The sequence below is a fragment of the Scylla paramamosain genome, chromosome 48, assembly GCF_035594125.1.
Source record: "Scylla paramamosain isolate STU-SP2022 chromosome 48, ASM3559412v1, whole genome shotgun sequence".
NCBI lineage: Eukaryota > Metazoa > Arthropoda > Malacostraca > Decapoda > Portunidae > Scylla > Scylla paramamosain.
In genome coordinates this window covers 6,495,495-6,505,494 of record NC_087198.1, presented here as the reverse complement: position 1 = coordinate 6,505,494, position 10,000 = coordinate 6,495,495, and the positions used below count along the sequence as shown (strand labels likewise).

General features: G+C 44.9%; 1 protein-coding gene across 5 annotated transcripts in view; it reads left to right on the top strand.

Annotated features, from left to right (window-relative positions):
• LOC135095355 (RB1-inducible coiled-coil protein 1-like) overlaps positions 1-5,504 on the top strand; it is a 22,255-nt gene extending 16,751 nt beyond the window's left edge. For all 5 annotated transcript variants that reach the window (XM_063996111.1, XM_063996109.1, XM_063996113.1 and 2 more), the window contains 3 exons: positions 402-814; positions 4,402-4,573; positions 4,914-5,504. The gene's annotated coding sequence lies outside the window, so the exon portion shown is untranslated. The remainder of the gene's footprint in view (positions 1-401; positions 815-4,401; positions 4,574-4,913) is intronic.
• The last annotated feature ends 4,496 nt before the right edge of the window (positions 5,505-10,000 follow it).

Here is a 10,000-nt window from a genome sequence, read left to right as displayed (position 1 = left end):
TGTCCTGCCCTTAATACTGTTGATGATTCTGCTAATGTCACCCTTGTCATGTCCCCTGTGCCACTTGAAGACCCCCACCAGACCCCCCTCTTAGTCACCCTTGTCATGTCCCCTGTGCCACTTGAAGACCCCCACCAGACCCCCTCTTAGTCACCCTTGTCATGTCCCCTGTGCCACTTGAAGACCCCCACCAGACCCCCTCTTAGTCACCCTTGTCATGTCCCCTGTGCCACTTGAAGACCCCCACCAGACCCCCTCTTAGTCACCCTTGTCATGTCTCCTGTGCCACTTGAAGACCCCCACCAGACCCCCTCTTAGTCACCCTTGTCATGTCCCCTGTACCAAAACACTAACTACTACTACTACTACTACTACTACAACTACTACTACTACTACTTCAGGTGGAGGAAGGCCGAAGGGAACTGGAGGAGGAGAGAAAGAGACACAGGCTGGAGGTTGAAAACATAAGGTCTAGATTTAGAATGATGACAACAACCACAGCCACCACCAGCACCTCCCCCACTAGTCTGCCTTTCTCTTCAAGTCCCAGCGAGGAGCACCCGCCCTCCTCCCCACCCTCCTCTCTCAACAGATGGGAGGTGAGAGGGAGAGAAAGAGACAAAGAGAGAAAGAGGGAGAGGACACCCACAATTCACACTGGAAATGTTCTGTCTTACTCTAATGCCTCTCTTTAATTGCTCAGGGCCTGGACAGTCTGAAAGAGGAACTGATGAAAGAGAGAGAGATAGAGATTGAAGAGAGAATTGCAAGTGTAAGAGAGGAAGAAAGGAGGAAATTAGATGACGAAAAACAGGTAAGACAGACAGAGAGAGGGAAAGAGAGAATGTAATGATTAAAAACAATGATTGGATGGTAATTGGTGCAAGAAAAGAACGACGTTTGTTGTGAAGGAGAGGCAGGAGACGGGGAAAGAAACACACAGAGGAATGAAGAAAAACATGAACAAAACACAAGACAACAACAAATTCAACACCAGAACGACACAATACACAGACAGAAATACAAACCCAAGCTATCTACACATGAAAAACACATTTACACACCTGAAAACATAACACATTACACACTTACACATCTGAAAATGCCCAAAAACTGTGTCCCTCCTCTACCTGGCTGTTGCTCACACCTGCACCACCAACACTTGATTTGAATTAGTGTGATGTGAGTAAACCACAGAAACCTTCAATCAAGTCAATACAGACACTGCCACACACACCCAGACACTGCCACACACACCCAGATACTGCCACACACACCCAAACACTGCCACACACACCCAGACCACTGCCACACACACCCAGACACTGCCACACACACCCAGACACTGCCACACACACCCACACACTGCCAAACACACCCAGACACTGCCACACACACCCAAACACTGCCACACACACCCAAACTTCAACCAGATGGCACCACTGCTATAACATCTATTTCTAAAGCTGAACTCTTTGCTCAAACCTTTGCTAAAAACCCTACCTTGGATGATTCTGGGCTTGTTCCTCCCTCTCCTCCACCCTCTGACTACTTCATGCCACGTATTAAAATTCTTCGCAATGATGTTTTCCATGCCCTCGCTGGCCTAAACCCTCGGAAGGCTTATGGACCTGATGGGGTCCCTCCTATTGTTCTCCGAAACTGTGCCTCTGTGCTTGCACTTTGCTAGTCAAACTCTTTCAGCTCTGTCTGTCAACATATACCTTTCCTTCTTGCTGGAAGTTTGCCTACATTCAACCTGTTTCTAAAAAGGGTGACCGCTCTAATCCCTCAAACTACCGTCCTATTGCTTTAATTTCCTGCCTATCTAAAGTTTTTGAATCTATCCTCAACAGGAAGATTCTTAAACATCTATCACTTCACAACCTTCTATCTGATCGCCAGTATGGGTTCCGTCAAGGCCGCTCTACTGGTGATCTTCTGGCTTTCCTTACTGAGTCTTGGTCATCCTCTTTTAGAGACTTTGGTGAAACTTTTGCTCTATCAAAAGCTTTTGATAGAGTCTGGCACAAAGCTTTGATTTCCAAACTACTCTCCTACGGTTTCTATCCTTCTCTCTGTAACTTCATCTCAAGTTTCCTTTCTGACCGTTCTATTGCTGCTGTGGTAGACGGTCACTGTTCTTCTCCTAAATCTATTAACAGTGGTGTTCCTCAGGTTTCTGTCCTGTCACCCACTCTCTTCTTATTATTCATTAATGATCTTCTAAACCAAACTTCTTGTCCTATCCACTCCTATGCTGATGATACCACCCTGCACTTTTCCACGTCTTTTCATAGACGTCCAACCCTTCAGGAGGTAAACATATCACGCAGGGAAGCCACAGAACGCCTGACTTCTGATCTTTCTAAAATTTCTGATTGGGGCAGAGCAAACTTGATATTGTTCAATGCCTCAAAAACTCAATTCCTCCATCTATCAACTCGACACAACCTTCCAGACAACTATCCCCTCTTCTTCAATGACACTCAACTGTCCCCCTCTTCTACACTGAACATCCTCGGTCTGTCCTTTACTTATAATCTGAACTAGCTAAAACAGCTTCTATGAAGTTAGGTGTTCTGAGACGTCTCCGCCAGTTTTTCTCACCCCCCAGCTGCTAACTCTGTACAAGGGCCTTATCCATCCATGTATGGAGTATGCTTCACATGTCTGGGGGGTTCCACTCATACTGCTCTTCTAGACAGGGTGGAATCAAAAGCTTTTCATCTCATCAACTCCTCTTCTCTAACTGACTGTCTTCAGCTCCTCTCTCACTGCCGCAATGTTGCATATCTACCTGTCTTCTACCGCTATTTTCATGCCAACTGCTCTTCTGATCTTGCCAACTGCATGCCTCCCCTCCTTCCGCAGCTTCGCTGCACAAGACTTTCTTCTTTCTCTCACCCCTATTTTGTCCACCTCTCTAACGCAAGAGTTAACCAGTATTCACAATCATTCATCCCTTTCTCTGGTAAACTCTGGAACTCCCTGCGTGCTTCTGTATTTCCACCTTCCTATGACTTGAATTCCTTCAAGATGGAGGTTTCAAGACACTTATCCACCAATTTTTGACCACTACTTTGACCCTTTTATGGGACTGGTATTTTAGTGGGCATTTTTTTTTTATTAGATTTTTGTTGCCCTTGGCCAGTATCCTTCCTACATAAAAAAAAAAACACTGCCACACACACCCAGACACTGCCACACACACCCAGACACTGCCACACACACCCAGACACTGCCACACACACCCAGACACTGCCACACACACCCAAACACTGCCACACACACCCAGACACTGCCACACACACCCAAACACTGCCACACACACCCAGACACTGCCACACACACCCAAACACTGCCACACACACCCAGACACTGCCACACACACCCAAACACTGCCACACACACCCAAACACTGCCACACACACCCAAACACTGCCACACACACCCAGACACTGCCACACACACCCAGACACTGCCACACACACCCAGACACTGCCACACACACCCAAACACTGCCACACACACCCAGACACTGCCACACACACCCAAACACTGCCACACACACCCAAACACTGCCACACACACCCAGACACTGCCACACACACCCAGACACTGCCACACACACCCAGACACTGCCACACACACCCAAACACTGCCACACATACCCAGACACTGCCACACACACCCAGACACTGCCACACACACCCAAACACTGCCACACACACCCAGACACTGCCACACACACCCAGACACTGCCACACACACCCAGACACTGCCACACACACCCAAGCACTGCCACACATACCCAGACATTGCCACACACACCCAGACATTGCCCTACACACTGAAAACACTGCCACACATATCAAAACACTGCCACACACATCAAAACACTGCCACACACATCAAAACACTGCCACACACACACAAACACTGCCACACACACAAAAACTGCCTTAAAGCTTAATACAGTCACAGAGAGAGAGAGAGAGGGAGAGAGAGAGAGAGAGAGAGAGAGAGAGAGAGAGAGAGAGAGAGAACCCTGACAAGACTAATTAATTCCATCATTATTTCCTTAATTAATAGCAGTCATTCACATATCAAAAATAATGAAATAATGAACTTTAATAAATCTTAAAAAAAATATATATATATTTTGGGTAGTGATATTGTCATACTCTTCAATAATATTCATAATATCATTTATTCGTGTCTGTGTATCAAACCGAACCATTTCAAGCTTAATCTTGTTTCTTGACCTTCCTGTCTTCTGTCTTGCTCTGTATTGACCTTGTGACCTTTGCAATTCCTTAAACTGGATTTCTATGGTAATACTAATTTATTTATTTATTTTTTTCTTATTTTATTTATTTATTTATTTTTTGCTTATAGATGGAGTTTGCAGAAGCAATGAAAGCTTTGGCGCAGGACAAGGAAAGGGTTATTGAAGATTTGAAGATTAGGATTCAGCTTCTAACAGATGAGTGTGACAGAAGAAGAGGAGGAGGAGGAGGAAGGGAAAAATGTTGGAGGACAGATATTGCAAGAAAATGTTGAATTGAAGGTAAGAGATGTGTTTGAGTATGTTTGAGTGTGTTTGGGTGTGTTTGGGTGTGTTTTGGTGTGTTTTGAGTGTGTTTGGGTTTGTTTTGAGTGTATTTGGGTGTGTTTTGGTGTGTTTTGGTGTGTTTGAGTATGTTTGAGTGTGTTTGGGTGTGTTTGGGTGTGTTTTGAGTGTGTTTGGGTGTGTTTTGGTGTGTTTGAGTATGTTTGAGTGTGTTTGGGTGTGTTTTTGAGTGTGTTTTGGGTGTTTTGAGTGTGTTTTGAGTGTGTTTCACCAAGTGCTGTTCACTGTCAACAGACACACTCACACATTGTCCTCTCCCTCTCTCTCTCTCTCTCAGAATCAGATCACCTCACTGCAGAAACAAGTCAGAAATTTGGAAACTGAACTGGCAAGAGCAAAACGGTTTTCATTTGTGACGCAGCAGAGCACCACCACCACCACTGCCACCACCGCCACCGCTGCTGCTGCTGCCACCGACATGACGGCCTCCACAGCCTCAATGACTGTTAATGAAGACACAAGAGAGAATTTGGTACGTTAGGTTAGGTTTACCAGTGTCTCTCTTCTGAATCACTGTGCTTTGTCACTGCCACTGTTTTGCAAGGCCACAGGGATGTTTAGCTGGGTTCTCAAGAGTGTTTCTCCTACACAAATGTTGTTAATCTGTCACTGGAACCATAAAAACACCCTTGAAAACCTGCATTTTAAAAGAGTGTTTCTCCTGTCATTAATGCAGAAATGAACACCCTTGAAAACACAGGTCACTTCAGTTAGAGCATTTTAAAAGAGTGTTTCTCCTGTCAGTAATGCAGAAATGTTGTTGATCTGTCGCAGAAATGTTGTTAATCTGTCGCAGAAATGTTGTTAATCTGTTGCAGAAATGTTGTTAATCTGTTGCTAGAACCATAAAAACACCCTTGAAAACCCACATCACTTTAAGTTGAGCCTTTTAAAAGAGTGTTTCTCCTGTCATTAATGCAGAAATGAACACCCTTGAAAACATGCGTCACTTCAACTGGAGCCTTTTAAAAGAGTGTTTCTTCTGTTAATAATACAGAAATGTTAATCTGTCACTGGAACCATAAAAACAACCCTTGAAAACCTGCGTCACTTCAGCTAGAGCATTTTAAAAGAGTGTTTCTCATGTCAGTAATGCAGAAATGTTGTTAATCTGTCACTGCAACTGTAAAAATACCCTTGAAAACCTGCATCACTTCAACTACAGCCTTTTAAAAGAGTGTTTCTTCTGTCAGTAATGCAGAAATGTTGTTAATCTGTCACTGCAACTGTAAAAACACCCTTGAAAACCTGCATCACTTCAACTACAGCCTTTTAAAAGAGTGTTTCTCCTGTCAGTAATGCAGAAATGTTGTTAATCTATCACTACAACTGTAAAAACACCCTAGAAAACCTGCATCACTTCAATTAGAGCCTTTCAAAAGAGTGTTTCTCCTGTCAGTAATGCAGAAATGTTGTTAATCTGTCACTGCAACTGTAAAAACACCCTTGAAAACTCACATCACTTCAATTACAGCCTTTTAAAAGAGTGTTTCTCCTGTCAGTAATGCAGCAAAGTGTTTCTCCTGTTAGATACAATGCTGAGAATAGTCTGTGTCCATATTACTTGATACAGAAGCCACATCCTCACTCTGTCACATCTTTAGGGGAACTGAAGAAAAACTGAGGCTGGTGTTAGCATAGTAATAATAATGATAGCAATAATTTTAAGGTATTTATGTATGTATATAGTCACCCTTGTCAGTAGACACCTGCCGAAACGATAATTACTCCCAGTGAGGTCTAAAGCACTGTTCAGGGGGTGCTGTAAACTTATCATTAAACCCAGCTGTGACCTCACTGAACGTTTCCCTTTGTGTCTCACAACACAAGGGGGTAGTCACAGCCTGCCCTCTAAAGACAACTCTCTTCCTCCACACAAAACTACAAGCACCTAATAACACACACACCCTTCACTCAAAAAATTTTAAAATCATGGCGACTCCTACACCAGCCTCGGAGTCCCCCATCTGGGGAGGGGACCATAAATGTCCCCAGGTCGGACTGCCTTTCCGTCGACGACCCTAAGTGTCTTGACACCCCCCTCAACTTTTTCTTCATTAACTTCTGCAACATTCGCGGTCTAAGATCTAATTTTCAATCTGTAGAACACCACCTCTCCTCTTCTAAACCTCATCTTCTTTTCCTCACTGAAACTCAGGTGTCTGAGGCAACTGACAGTAGCCCCTTTTCTGTTCCCTCCTACTTTCTCTATCCTCATTTTCGATCCAAAGCTGGATGCTGCGTTTATGTGCGCAATGACTTAACCTGCTCTCGTGCCCACGCTCTTGAATCTTCCGAGTTTTCCACCATCTGGCTACGACTACAGAGTCATTCTCATACTAAATTTATCTGTGCTGTATACCTCTCTCCTAACTCCTCTGACTATAAAAAATTCTTTGACTACTTAACTTCCAAAGTGGAGCACATTCTGACCCTCTTCCCTTTTGCAGAGATCTCCATTCTTGGAGACTTCAATGTTCACCACCAGCTTTGGCTTTCCTCTCCCTTCACTGACCATCCTGGTGAACTAGCCTACAACTTTGCTATCCTCCATGACCTAGAGCAATTGGTGCAACACCCTACTCGTATTCCTGACCGTCTTGGAGATACGCCCAACATTCTTGACCTTTTCCTGATCTCTAATCCTTCTGCTTATGCTGTCACCCTTTCTTCTCCGTTGGGCTCCTCCGATCACAATCTCATATCTTTATCTTGTCCTATCACTCCAATCCCTCCTCAGGATCCCCCTAAGCGAAGGTGCCTCTGGCGTTTTGCCTCTGCTAGTTGGGGGGACCTGAGGAGGTATTTTGCTGATTTTCCTTGGAATGACTACTGCTTCCGTGTCAGAGACCCGTCTTTGTGTGCTGAGCGCATAACAGAGATGATAGTGTCTGGCATGGAGGCGTACATTCCTCACTCTTTTTCTCGTCCTAAACCTTCTAAACCTTGGTTTAACACAGCTTGTTCTCGTGCTATACATGATAGAGAGGTGGCCCACAAAAGGTACTTAAGCCTTCCTTCACCAGAATCTCATGCACTTTATATTTCTGCCCGGAACCATGCCAAGTCTGTTCTCCAACTAGCCAAAAACTCCTTCATTAACAGAAAATGTCAAAAACCTTTCAAGATCTAACTCCCCTCGTGATTTCTGGCATCTAGCCAAAAAATATCTCCAATAACTTTGCTTCTTCTTCTTTCCCTCCTCTACTTCAACCAGATGGCACCACTGCTATCACATCTATTTCTAAAGCTGAACTCTTTGCTCAAACCTTTGCTAAAAACTCTACCTTGGACGATTCTGGGCTTGTTCCTCCCTCTCCTCCACCCTCTGACTACTTCATGCCTCGTATTAAAATTCTTCGTAATGATGTTTTCCATGCCCTCGCTGGCCTAAACCCTCAGAAGGCTTATGGACCTGATGGGGTCCCTCATATTGTTCTCCGAAACTGTGCCTCCGTGCTTGCACTTTGCTAGTCAAACCTCTTTCAGCTCTGTCTGTCAACATATACCTTTCCTTCTTGCTGGAAGTTTGCCTACATTCAACCTGTTCCTAAAAAGGGTGACCGCTCTAATTCCTCAAACTACCGTCCTATTGCTTTAATTTCCTGCTTATCTAAAGTTTTTGAATCTATCCTCAACAGGAAGATTCTTAAACATCTATCACTTCACAACCTTCTATCTGATCGCCAGTATGGGTTCCGTCAAGGCCGCTCTACTGGTGATCTTCTGGCTTTCCTTACTGAGTCTTGGTCATCCTCTTTTAGAGACTTTGGTGAAACTTTTGCTGTTGCCTTGGACATATCAAAAGCCTTTGATAGAGTCTGGCACAAAGCTTTGATTTCCAAACTACCCTCCTACGGTTTCTATCCTTCTCTCTGTAACTTCATCTCAAGTTTCCTTTCTGACCGTTCTATTGCTGCTGTGGTAGACGGTCACTGTTCTTCTCCTAAATCTATTAACAGTGGTGTTCCTCAGGGTTCTGTCCTGTCACCCACTCTCTTCTTATTATTCATTAATGATCTTCTAAACCAAACTTCTTGTCCTATCCACTCCTATGCTGATGATACCACCCTGCACTTTTCCACGTCTTTTCATAGACGTCCAACCCTTCAGGAGGTAAACATATCACGCAGGGAAGCCACAGAACGCCTGACTTCTGATCTTTCTAAAATTTCTGATTGGGGCAGAGCAAACTTGGTATTGTTCAATGCCTCAAAAACTCAATTCCTCCATCTATCAACTCGACACAATCTTCCAGACAACTATCCCCTCTTCTTCAATGACACTCAACTGTCCCCCTCTTCTACACTGAAAATCCTCGGTCTGTCCTTTACTTATAATCTGAACTGGAAACTTCACATCTCATCTCTAGCTAAAACAGCTTCTATGAAGTTAGGTGTTCTGAGACGTCTCCGCCAGTTTTCTCACCCCCCCAGCTGCTAACTCTGTACAAGGGCCTTATCCGTCCATGTATGGAGTATGCTTCACATGTCTGGGGGGTTCCACTCATACTGCTGTTCTAGACAGGGTGGAATCAAAAGCTTTTCTTCTCATCAACTCCTCTCCTCTAACTGACTGTCTTCAGCCTCTCTCTCACCGCCGCTATGTTGCATCTCTAGCTGTCTTCTACCGCTATTTTCATGCTAACTGCTCTTCTGATCTTGCTAACTGCATGCCTCCCCTCCTTCCGCGGCCTCGCTGCACAAGACTTTCTTCTTTCTCTCACTCCTATTCTGTCCACCTCTCTAACGCAAGAGTTAACCAGTATTCTCAATCATTCATCCCTTTCTCTGGTAAACTCTGGAACTCCTTGCCTGCTTCTGTATTTCCACCTTCCTATGACTTGAATTCCTTCAAGAGGGAGGTTTCAAGACACTTATCCACCAATTTTTGACCACTGCTTTGACCCTTTTAGGGACTGGCATTTCAGTGGGCATTTTTTTTATTAGATTTTTGTTGCCCTTGGCCAGTATCCTTCCTACATAAAAAAAAAAAAAAAAAAAAAAATGTCCCCTGTGCCACTTGAAGACCCCCACCACACCCCCTCTTAGTCACCCTTGTCATGTCCCCTGTGCCACTTGAAGACCCCCACCAGACCCCCTCTTAGTCACCCTTGTCATGTCCCCTGTGCCACTTGAAGACCCCCACCAGACCCCCTTGTCATGTCCCCTGTGCCACTTGAAGACCCCCACCAGACCCCCTCTTAGTCACCCTTGTCATGTCCCCTGTGCCACTTGAAGACCCCCACCAGACCCCCTCTTAGTCACCCTTGTCATGACCCCTGTGCCACTTGAAGACCCCCACCAGACCCCCTCTTAGTCACCCTTCTCATGTCCCCTGTGCCACTTGAAGACCCCCACCAGA